Below are 12,742 nucleotides of genomic sequence, written 5' to 3'. Positions count from 1 at the left end.
TTTGTATCTTTCCTGACCAAAGCAATAAGACCAAGCTTAGTCCTCATTAGGAATGCTTTGGAAAACTTGTGGAAATCAGTCTATTGCGGCCCACTGGAGTAATGACACAAGATGCAGAGAGCTTCGACTGGTGCAACTTTAATTCTCTCCTCACAATTTTGACACCGTGAAAACTATGAAGATGGACAAACTACAAATGCCCTCGTACCATATTTTCACAAACAAAGCATAAATCATGTTTACATTTTTAAACTTATGAACACATCTTTTTTATAATTAATGGGTTGTACTTGTATAGCGCTTTTCTACCTTCAAGGTACTCAAAGCGCTATGACACTACTTCCACATTTACCCATTCACATTTTAGTAAATAAAAATGACATTTTCTCAATTGTTTTAAATGAAATGAACCACTTGTTTTAAATAAATAAACTATTAGTCTCCTCCTACCTCCTTCTGCTTCCAAGGGCGCTAAGTTTGCTCAGCTTTTTAGCCTAGCTTCCACACACAGCTCTTAGTGACTCTGCTTAAATGTGACACATAAACAACACAAACACGAGGCACAATAAAATAACTTCTCACAAATATTCACACAGAACATGACAAATATATCTTTGTCAGCATGTTTTACCAGTCCTGGAGTAACGTGACTATGCTGTTGATGTCAGATGGAACAGCAGCAGGATGTAAAGCATCAGCAGTAAAGGAAGTAACGGAATAAGACTGGGCTCTTCAAAATAAAGGCACAAAAAATCGTAAAGTGACAGAACTGCATTTTTCCTCAAGAACAAAATTTGCTGTCATTTACACTCCCACCAAATCCTTTTACAAGGAATGCACGAAACACACAAAGAGCAAATGAACACGTCACCCTTGCTCCTGATGGGTGCTGGTTAGTGCCTTTCATGGCAGCTCCCTCCATCAGTGTGTAAATGTGTGTGTGAACGGGTGAATGTGGAAGTAGTGTTAAAGCGCTTTGAGTACCTTTAAGGTAGAAAAGGCTGTACAAGTACAACCCATTTATCATTAATTATTTATTTATAGCATTAAATATAAGTGGCAGTACTATCACAGACAGTCTGGACATAAGTAATCATTTCAATGAACATTCCATCCAGTCTGTACAAACCCTGAATAAAAAGTCCCTCAAAATCAGTGCAAAGAATTTCCATTTATTCAGGATGGACTAAGTTTAGAATTAACAAATGAAACAAAGGTAAACAAAATCCTCCCTGTATTATCAAACTCATGATCTCGAGATGGTCTGGACACTTTCTTCCTAAAAACGTATAAAGATAGTCTTACTGCTCCTATAACAACATTAATAAATAAATCAATAACAGAAAACACTTTCCCGACCACGTTGAAAACTTAGTATCATCCCAATCCATAAAGCAGGAAATAAACAAAAAAATAAACAAGTACAGACCAATTAGCCTTCTCCCTGTTAGTACAAAAGGAATAGAAAAATATAAGTTATTACAAATGGCTTTGGAGCAGGAGAGGCTACGCCGGATAGTCGAACCTCGGATTCAGGAGGAACAGTGTGGTTTTCGTCCTGGTCGTGGAACTGTGGACCAGCTCTATACTCTCGGCAGGGTTCTTGAGGGTGCATGGGAGTTTGCCTAACCAGTCTACATGTGCTTTGTGGATTTGGAGAAGGCATTCGACCGTGTGCCTCGGGAAGTCCTGTGGGGAGTGCTCAGAGAGTATGGGGTACCGGACTGTCTTATTGTGGCGGTCCGCTCCCTGTACGATCAGTGTCAGAGCTTGGTCCACATTGCAGTAAGTAAGTCGAACACATTTCCAGTGAGGGTTGGACTCCACCAAGGCTGTCCTTTGTCACCCATTCTGTTCATAACTTTTATGGACAGAATTTCTAGGCGCAGTCAAGGCGTTGAGGGGTTCCGGTTTGGTGGCCGCGGGATTAGGTCTCTGCTTTTTGCAGATGATGTGGTCCTGATGGTTTCATCTGGCCGGGATCTTCAGCTCTCACTGGATCGGTTCGCAGCCGAGTGTGAAGCGACCGGAATGAGAATCAGCACCTCCAAGTCCGAGTCCATGGTTCTCACCCGGAAATGGGTGGAGTGCCATCTCTGGGTTGGGGAGGAGACCCTGCTCCAAGTGGAGGAGTTCAAGTACCTAGGAGTCTTGTTCACGAGTGGGGGAAGAGTGGATCGTGAGATCGACAGGCGGATCGGTGCGGTGTCTTCAGTAATGCGGACGTTGTACCGATCCGTTGTGGTGAAGAAGGAGCTGAGCTGGAAGGCAAAGCTCTCAATTTACCGGTCGATTTACGTTCCCATCCTTACCTATGGTCATGAGCTTTGGGTCATGACCGAAAGGATAAGATCACGGGTACAAGCGGCGGGGCTCTCCCATAGAGATAGGGTGAGAAGCTCTGCCATCCGGGAGGAACTCAAAGTAAAGGCGCTGCTACTCCACATCAGGAGGAGCCAGATGATGTCGTTCGGGCATCTGGTCATTCTACTTCCAGAATTTATTCAATCATTTCTTCTTCTTCATCTTCTTCTTTAACATAAATTTTGATCATCATCATCATCTCCATCATTGTCGTAATCTTCATCTTCAACATAAACCTTTATCATCGTAGATTTCACCATTAAAGTAACCTTCATTTTCAACATAAATTTCTTTAACATAAACTTCTTCATCTTCTTCTTATGTAAGCGCTTTGAGTCACTTGAAAAAAGCGCTATATAAATATAATTCACTTCACTTCTTTACCGTAATTTTCATTGACATAAACTTCTTCAACATAAATTTCTTCCCTGTTCAATTCTTCTTCCGGGGGGCACTCGTCCTCCTTTTTGGCCGACAGCTCGCCCTGATGGTCGGCCTGCTCCAACAGCGCTTCCAGCCTCTGAGTCTCCCGGCGCTTCTCCTCGAGCAGCCTTGTATAACTTGCCACGAGAGCCCAGATGACGTCATCGTCCTTCGCTTTCACTGGTGTCTTCTTGTTGGGCGCCAATGTGACGGACTCCCAGCCGTCCTCGTGTGGGTTTCGAGGACACTTGACACACGACGCGTCGTAGCAGGTTTGATTTACTTTTATTGGTTCGCACAACCTTTCTTCGGGCCAGTCGGGCGCGCCCATTTCTAGTGCGTCGGTCCTGCTTCCTGGTCGCGCTGCACCTTTCGGAGCTCGCCTGCTGCATCGGTGGCGGGGACTCATCTTGCCGTGCTCGGTTGTCGTGCTTGTGGTCGGGTTGCCGTGGTTTCCTTCTCTCTCTCCCGATCGTGCCCCCTTTGTCTCTGTTAAAGTCTAGGAGCAGATGCGCAGATTGTGAGCAGGTGTGTGTCCTACACACCTGACTCCGACTGTCGTCCTGCCGCTCCGCGTGCGTCACACCTCTCCTCGCCGCTGCATGCCCCGCCTCCTGGCCTCCATTCTGGTCCAGAACGCCACTGTCTGCCCGCTGTCGGCCCGTCGGCTGCGTCTTTCCACAGTGTTATAAAATATCAAATTACTATTGCAAAAGCAAACATTGACCTCAAACATGACCTGTCCTTCGCCTCTGCTTTTGCTGCGCTTGACTATCAGGTGCCTTTTCTTTTTTTGGATTTTTCTGAAAGTGCTACTACTACTACTACGTCTACTACTACTACCAATACTACTATTGCTACTACAACTAACACAGTCCCTTTTTCAGGGACAGAGGGGGGAGGAGGTGAAATTGGACTGTGTCAGGTGTGAGAGCGTCAAGGTTTTTATTTAATTAATTACAGTGGTTGGCGGAAGCAACCCCAATCTCAAAGGAGGATGCCTTTGTAAATGATCTAACACCCCGACATTGTTTCCCCAATAAGATTAGGTTAAACAATGGCAACCATTTAAAAATAAAAACTCATTAAGCCTTGGTCGAAAAGGCTCTCGGACTAGAAAATAAGTTCATCCTCAGTCCCATGGTAATGATGAAAAAGATGAACCAGAACATCAAAACAAATTATCTAAAATTTGTGCACAGACCAAATTGAATTTGATTGATAAGTTGCCATTAGCGTTAATGATCATTTAAATATCCCTGAATACAACTGTTTTTGTACTTTTGAAATTTTCACCCTGTGAGCTACATACAGATCGGCCCTTCTCAGGACATTAGTGTCAACGGAAGGAGGAATCAACACGAGACCAAAAAGGTAATTATAAAATGAAAAAGATGCAAAAATTGTGTCAGTTCCTCTGTGCAGATTCGAGGATGACAGGCCGCCACTCCAGATTCCCTTCCACCCACCGAGAGGGTCAGAGTTAAAGTCGGATCTCAGACCTGTTCCCGAGACCTGACTGGGAGGAACCTCAGAGAAGAGAAAACACCTTGCCAATGATGACGAGAACGACTAAGGTGTCCATCGGACCTCCAGCAGCTGTGGAAGGAGTTGTCGGGAGTACCAAACGGCGAGGAGGCCTTGAAGCAAGCCGAGGACCTGGATTTCAGTACCAACAACTCCAACTCCCCCTCAGCCTTCCCCATCGCGGCCAGAGCGCACATGCCAATGTACAGTCTGCCCAATGGACAGAGCCACACACCCCAAAGAGAGACAGAGCCGGACTGTTTGAGTGGATCTCCTTCTCCACCGAGGCAGCCAAGGGCCCAACAAGGTGTCGGCAGGCCACCTGCCATAAGCACCACCAAGTAATCTACACGTGCACTAATCGAACATGGACTCATACGAAATTCAGTTTTGTTCAAAATCATTTGGTAATCAATCATATTGGTAACTACATTCATTGCAGGTGCCGGAGAAAGAATTCTGCAACAACCATAGAGTCATAAGTCTATATTAATTTTCAAACAGATTTTGTTTAATTGATCATTAATGTGAAATGCATCTGAATAAGCATATATATATATATATATATATATATATATATATATATATTACAATAAACGGTCCAAAAGAGTCCATGCCGCTGTACGTCAAAGGTGCTGAGGCTTCAAGACGTTCTTTAGGGAGTTCAGCCATCCGCTGACTCTCTGTCGGCCGTCGAAGCTTCCTGCAAAGCACACAGGTGCGTATCAACTTAGCAAGCAGCTTGCTCCCACCAATGATCCAAAATCCATTGCTCCTAAGCTCCATTTGTGTCTGGCTTCAACTTTGATGGTATATCTTGCCGTGGTAGTGGGACACAATCAGCTTAGATATGTGACTGTTGTTTGGTAAGATAACTGGATGCTTCACTTTGTGACAGAGAGATGATTGTTTAATCTCCCACCAACACGGAGCAGTCCTTCAGACCAGGGGCGTCACTAGACCTAATACTGTACTGGGGCACACCTGGAGCACAAATAATTCATGTGAGCGTGAAAAGCGCGCAAGCAAAAACATTGTTAGCACTTATTTATCATACAAAATACATAAATAGTGCTTTAAACTATGAAATCATATCAGATTATGTTGTATGGATCTTTGATTAACCACCTGAAATTAACTAATGCATTTGACTTACTTGTGCACTTTTTTACTCCAGACTTCTAAACTGCTACTGGTAAAAGCAAAAAGGAAGAGCAATGAATCTTTTTGAAATATATATTGCAGTAATCATGTGCAAATTTAACATCTACAAAAGTAAACAAAAAAGAAAGCACCCCAACATCTCTGGGTTCTTTTATATTATTTAATTTCCATTTATGGCAATGTGGCTAATCCTATTTCAGATACACAAAACTATAAAATATACACAAAACAATAAAGCCACAGTAGTAGAATAAATGAACAACTGTTGTGTGTCTGTTCAGGGAATCATTTTCTGAGAAGTAAACTGTAACGTCTCGTTTTCATTTTTGCAAAGTGGTCAATCACTCTGGACAGACATGGAAATATTACAGTAACTGTTATACAGTTGACCAGTGGTTCCCAACTGGTGGGTCGTGACATAAAAGTGGATTGTGTGTCATTTTCAGTGAGTCGCAGTCAGATGTGCATGAAAAAAAAAAAGTTTAGGGAGAAAAAAATCAAATTGTGGCAACAAAACCAGAGATTTTTAGCCATTTTTCTAGTGACTATTAGTGAGTATTTTAGCAAAAGGCAAACCTACTAACAAGTTGGAGGAGGACTCAGGACAGACATGGAAATATATTTTTAAAAAATCTAAATGGGGCAACAAAACCAGATATTTTCAGCCATCTTTCTGAAAACAAATACAGAAATGTTACTATTTTTTCTGGAAACAAAACCAGTTGCTTTAGCTGTAGCCATTTTTCTGGTGACAAAACAAGATTATTTTAGTCAAAGTCACATCGATTAACAAGACAAGTCTACTGTGCTATTTTTCTGTGAAATAAATTTGACTGATTTAAAAATTTTGCTCACGACTTGATGATATGGAAACATGTCTTTCTTCCTGAAGATAAACCATTTGAGAAGCACTCAACTCACACATGCTTACTCCAAATCATCATTGATGCAGAGGTCCTGAGCAGAACCATCAGACAATAACCAACATTATGTTTCATGTTCATTGGAAATTCCCCCGACAGCTCGTACAGCAAATTAATATGTTAGTCTTGATACAAGGAATAACGTTAGCTAACTTAGCATCAACTTAAGACAATGATGTTGACTAGCTAGCTAGGACTTCACTTACATCTCTCATTCTTCGCTGCTTCTTCCCTGCTGCGGGCGAATAACTTTCTGATATCCATCTAGGAGTTACAGTTTGAGTCAAATCGAAATCAAAATAATATAATTAACAAATTGTTGTTGGCTAACGTTACCTCCCTCAGCAGTGATTCGCATCCCCTCTTTCTCTCTGTCTCTCAACTGGAGTCTCGATCCACACGTGATTAAATTACCATATTAATTAGCCATGTGCTCATTGTTACGTGGAGTGAATACAATAGCAATCAATTACCATACTAAGTAGTATGTGCGCTGTTGTCTATGTTATGTAGACTTAAAACTCTAAAGCGTTTTTTTTTTATTGGTGAAAATTTTACTGGGGCACTGCAGATCAACACTGGGGCACGTGCCCCAGTGAATTCTGTCTGGCGACGCCACTGCCCATGTCATGACCCAAAACAAAATGTAAATGGTCCAAATCCACAGGCTGACGTTGCAGAACTTCCTGCAGCCTTTGCAGCATTCTCTGCATAAAGTTCCTTCCAATTGAAATTGCCTGTAATTAAAAACATAGTATCTTAATGCTCATAATGCACGGATTAGATGATGTCATGCTATGATGAATTAATGTACCTAAGAGCATTTGAACAAAACTAATTGTATGTTTTTTTGTTTGTCAAAAAAAAGGTGAATAAGGGTTCATAAGTTTATACTGAGATTGTGTTTAAAATTTGATTTTCTGGAGCATACCTGGCCCAGCCTATGCACTACCATTAAAAATGCACACGTACTATGAAGCTACATATATGAAAGCCAATTATGGTGACATGTATGTTGATTAACTTGCCATTACCTGTTGGGATTGTGAGTCTGCCATCTCGTTTTACTTTATAGTTCTCTGGCCTTAAATTTGAGCTCCCTGGCTGAGGAGTGCGATATTGCTGGTGAATACTGTGTTGGCACTTTCACGGAGCCTCAGATCCCTAGAAAAAAAAAACACACCTCACAGGGCTGGAGAAATGGTAGCATACATCTTGATAGCTGCACTGTCAGACATCTGAGAACATTATTGCCCACTCTCCTTCTATCAAACATGAGAGGCGGCTGAAAATCCTGGACGTGCCGGGTGTGATTCGGTCAAAGGCACGAGGAGGCCGCATCACACCCGTGCTAATATACAGTACAACAGCACTCCATGGTGTGATATTGCTTAATTATCAGTGTTTGGTTTTGATAACTAATGTACGTTAATTGAACGTCTTTAGCTTAGCTAAGCTAACGTTAGCGCTTGTTCCGGCAGACCGTTGCCAAATCTGATAACATAAAACACATACATTTTAACGCTACAAGGTTCTATGTGGCAACCGGCAACAAACACGGAGTAACATACTCACGGGCAGTTTGGGCGGTGCAGGCGAACTCTTTTGCTCCATGCTGTCGGTAGGGAGAAGGTGCACCACAGGCCCGCCCTCTTACTTCCACTCACTCCCCTCAAGGCTTTGAGGCGCGTTTGTTTCTTCCACAGAACTGGACTTCCAACAGTTGAGGTACCGACACTTCGGACTAAAAAGAGTAAATGCCGACATATTGTCAGTAAAAATACATTCAAATGCCTTCTAATCTTTTACATACATTCTTGGTTTCAGCTTAATCCGCAATACTGAATTTGAGACACTGACTCTAATACACAATTTTTCCTTTTGGAAAACTTGTTATGCATCCTCATTTCGAGGAATGCTCAAACGGTAGTAAAGTACTACCATATCTGTAGGACTGTGCAGTATCTCCAGGTCCACGCATCACAATTTTCAGAGAGGGATACTGTGGTCACTGCTCAAGGTTGAACAATATGTTAACCGATGAAAATAAGAGGAACCAAAACAATCTCCCCATCAGGGAATTGAACCCTGTTCATCCGCGTGACAGGCGGAGATACTGTCCACTATACTAACGAGGACTACACTGCCCTGTGTTTTCTACAGAACAACCAACGATCCGGGCACTAGGTGTCCCCAGAGGTGTACCTGACGAGTACAAAATGGTAAATGAAGTTGCAGGTTGATTCGAATCATCCGTCTGCTGGTGGTGTACGATTAACAAGAATGTTGACAGAATAAACCATGTCCACTACAACGTACAGAGATTAGGAAATTGGACAAAGGCCAGACCTGAAGTCATTGCAGATCAACTCACCGCAACCTCCTTTATGGCCTTTCAAAACCGTATGGCGCCAGACATGTAGATAAAAGTATCAATCAATCAATCAATCGTACCTTCTTGGTGGAGTCCATTTTCAGGATACATCTGAAAGTAGACGTAATCCTGGCCTTTGTGTGCTCCATGCGAGGAAGAACCTCCCTCACGTACACCGACAGCAGCCAGGAAACGCTAGGCAGCGGGCGCATGGGCGGGATACAGGCCCTCGGCAGCGGGAAGGAGCTGACGGAGCGAAAGCGAGCCATCACCTCCAGGTAGCCGAGTGCCCGAGTCTGCCACTCTCGTGAGTGCTCCTCTACCAAGTAGGAGCGAAGCCGAGTGGCACTGTTACCCAGCGTGCGAGCCTGCATTTTCCGTATGACCTTCTTGTTACAAGATAACCTGTTAAACGGGATAGGAACATACAGTCACACAGATTCCAGACTAATGACCGGGAAGTGTCTCCGCTGTCACGCTCCTTTTGGTGCAACACCACGATGCTACAGGCGTACCCCACGTCATTCCCCAGCAGCCACTTGAAGGTTTGACCCCGGTACTGCCCAAACTGGAGCTTGCTCTCACTGAGCACCAGCTTGGGGCATCCGGGGTCTCCTCCAGACTGGCGGATGCGTCCCCGGGCTTCCTTTCTCACCTCCTCGCCTTTCTGCACCGCGCAGGCCACCGAGGACTTAGCTTCCTTCGCCACCTTGGCTGCCTCCGCCGTACGCTCCAGGGTTAGCTCAGTGGCGAAGCCATGAAACACAAACAGTGGGCGAAAATCCATCTTGTGTTGTCCAAGGAAGCAATTGTCTGCCAAAACAAAGCATAAAGTCACATACATGTTGATAAACACTTTAATTATTGACAACAACAACAACCGTAGTAGTACCTGTATATGTAGCAACAGTAGTATTAGTACCAGTAGTAAACATTTAGTAGTAGTAGTAATAGTAGTAGCAGCAGCTGTATATGTAGTAGCAGTAGTATTAGTAGTAGCAGTAGTATTAGTAGTAAACAACATTGGTAGTAGTATTAGTAGTAATTGTATTTGTTTTACTAGTAGCAGTACTTGTAGTAGTAGTAGTAATGTTATTGTAGTAGTACTAGTATTACTTTTAGTAGTATAGCAGCAGTACAGCAGTAGTAGTAGTAGGAGTACTTGTAGTAGTAGTATTTGTTATTGTAGTAGTATTACTTGTAGTATAGTAGCAGTACAACAATAGTAGTAGTAATTGTATTTGTTGTTGTAGTAGTACTACTTGTAGTAGTATAGTAGCAGCAGTACTAGCAATTGTATTTGTTGTAGTAGTAGTACTTGTAGTAGTAGTAGTAGTATTTGTTATTATAGTAGAAGTACTACATGTAGTATAGTAGCAGTACAACAATAGTAGTGGTAATTGTATTTGTTGTTGTAGTAGTAGTAGTAGTAGTACTTGCAGCAGTACTAGCAATTGTATTTTTGTAGTAGTACATGTAGTAGAAGCAGTACTTGTAGTAGTAGTATTTGTTATTGTAGTAGTACAGTAGCGGTATTAATAGCAACAACAACAACAACAACAGTAGTAGTAGTAGTAGTAGTGTATTAGGAAAAAAAAAGTTTGATGGGGATGGCGGCCATTTTAGCTTAGGATTTCTTTTGTTCTCCAAACAAACAAACAAAGTCATACTGTTCCTGCGCCGATTTCATCACAAATAACACGTCTGTTACATTTAACACGTTTGTTTCGTTACACAGACACAATTGAACGTGTTTTTTTTTCGTTTGTTTGTTGTTGGTGTTGTTTAAATGTATTAAATTGCATACAACACACTCCCAACAAGCTGCTTGATGTCTCCCTTCCCATTGCTAAAAGGTTACACCACAACAGTAACTTTACAAAGTTAAACCATACAGTACTTGCACACACACGATTAAAACATGTTTTATTTGCGGTAATTGTTTAAATGTGTCGAATACCTGTCCGTTTGCACCACCCCCTCTTCTCCTCCTCATGTTAAAAGTGTTATAGAACGCACACCACAACGTTAACGCTATTAATGTAAAAAGCCCAAAACTTTCACACACAGAACGTTAACATTTTAAAGTAAAAACTTACCGTCGTCTTTGTCTGAATTTGAAGAGCTGCGTATATTCCTATCGAAGTGAAGAAGTGAAACAGACGCGCACCTCTAAGGGCGGATTCCACCCTTTTTTATGGGGCGGACTCCACCTTTATGGGGCGGGGTCTAGAGGGACGGGACCAATCACAGCGTTTCTAAGCTTTTCCCACTTGGCTCAGTGAAAGCCAATCAGATGGCTCAAATTTAGAAAATGGAACAGAGACCATTCATCTAGCAAGGTTGAACAAAAACCCGCCGGATCTTCGGGCTTGCGCTTCCGGCGCGGAGCGGCCCCCGCGCCGCACTTTCCCCCGTGCCGCGTCGCCCGCGGTCTCTCCACCGCGTCGGTTTTCGCGGAGGCGCGCGCCCGACCCCGGACCGCCGCGGCGGTTTCTCGTGCCCGCCCCCGCATGCAAATTAGCCATGCGCTCGGTGTGTCGCCTCCAGGGAAGCCGCGCCCAGAGCAAGGTCGAACAATATGTTAACTAATGAAAATAAGAGGAACCAAAATGATCTCCTCGTCAGAGAATCGAACCCTGGTCTTTCGCGTGACAGGCGGAGATACTGTCCACTATACTAACGAGGACTGTGATGTCCTGTGTTTTCTAAAGAACAACCAACAATCCTGGGTTATCCCTGCCACACCACAACCACAGCGATGCCATGTCATACGTTTGCCGTCTCATAATGCCGATATGTAGATTATCTAAAACATTTATATGACAGTTGTGTGGCTGAGTGGTCTAAGGCGCTGGATTTAGGCTCCAGTCTCCCAGGAGCAGTGGGTTCAAATCCCACCACTGTCGTTTCTATTCTTGTAACACACTTGTATCTTTCCTGACCAAAGCAGTAAGACCAAGCTTGGTCCTCATTTGGAATGCTGTGGAAAACTTGTGGAAATCAGGCCAAAACATTAGCTTTGGAATTATTAACGCTAGGAATGTGATCAAAAAGAACACGAACAGGGGTGAGGATGTGTACAGCAGTCCAAATACAACACAAAATGAGTGACAGTGTAAATATGCCATGTTTTATCAACCTATATCATTTTGTACGTATGCAGATTACGAAGGCTTTTTAATCTTACTTTTCCCACACAGTTTTAAGGATGAAAGATTAATTATTCAATATAGCAAAGAACAGTTTTGTTTCAATGACTTGGTAGCTCCAAGACCTTAATGAAAAAGACATATCGAGGACCCAGATTCCCCTCGCCCGGAAGCGGGTCACTGGGGCCCCCCTCTGGAACCAGGCCCGGAGGCGGGGCACAATGGCGAGCGCCTGGTGGCCGGGCCTGTTCCCATGGAGCGCAGCCGGGCACTGCCTGAAGAGGCAACGCGGGTCCCACTCCAATGGGCTCACCACCCATATCAGGGGCCATAGAGGTCATGTGCGAAGTGAGCTGGGCTGCAGCCAAAGGCAGGGCACTGGGCGGTCCGATCCTCAGCTATATTAGCTAGCTCTTGGGACGTGGAACGTCAACTCACTGGGGCGGAAGGAGCTTGAACTAGTGCGCGAAGTAGAGAAGTTCCGGCTGGATGTAGTCGGACTCACTTCGATGCACAGCAAGGGCCCTGGAACCACTTCTCTCGAGAGGGGCTGGACACTCTTCCACTCTGGCATTGCCGGCAGTGAGAGGCGACGGACTGGGGTGGCAATTCTCGTATCCTCCCGGCTCAAAGCCTGCACGTTGGACTTCAACCCGGTGGATGAAAGGGTAGCCTCCCTCTACCTTCGGGTGGGGGAACGGGTCCTGACTGTTACTTGTGCTTACGCACCAAACAACAGTTCAGAGTACCAACCCTTTTTGGGTACACTCGAGGGAGTACTGGAAAGTGCTCCCTCGTGTGTTTCCCTTGTTTTG

At 43.9% G+C, this 12,742-nt stretch overlaps 1 non-coding gene across 1 annotated transcript; it reads left to right on the top strand.

Moving 5' to 3' along the window:
* Nucleotides 1-11,599: 11,599 nt before the first annotated feature.
* On the top strand, nucleotides 11,600-11,684 carry trnal-uag (transfer RNA leucine (anticodon UAG)). The gene has a single exon. It is a non-coding gene; the product is annotated as a tRNA-Leu (tRNA).
* Nucleotides 11,685-12,742: the final 1,058 nt, after the last annotated feature.

Source organism: Nerophis ophidion, linkage group LG27, assembly GCF_033978795.1.
Source record: "Nerophis ophidion isolate RoL-2023_Sa linkage group LG27, RoL_Noph_v1.0, whole genome shotgun sequence".
In the NCBI taxonomy this organism is placed as follows: domain Eukaryota; kingdom Metazoa; phylum Chordata; class Actinopteri; order Syngnathiformes; family Syngnathidae; genus Nerophis; species Nerophis ophidion.
The sequence above is the reverse complement of the archived record's forward strand: the minus strand, read 5'-3'. Positions and strand labels throughout refer to the sequence as shown.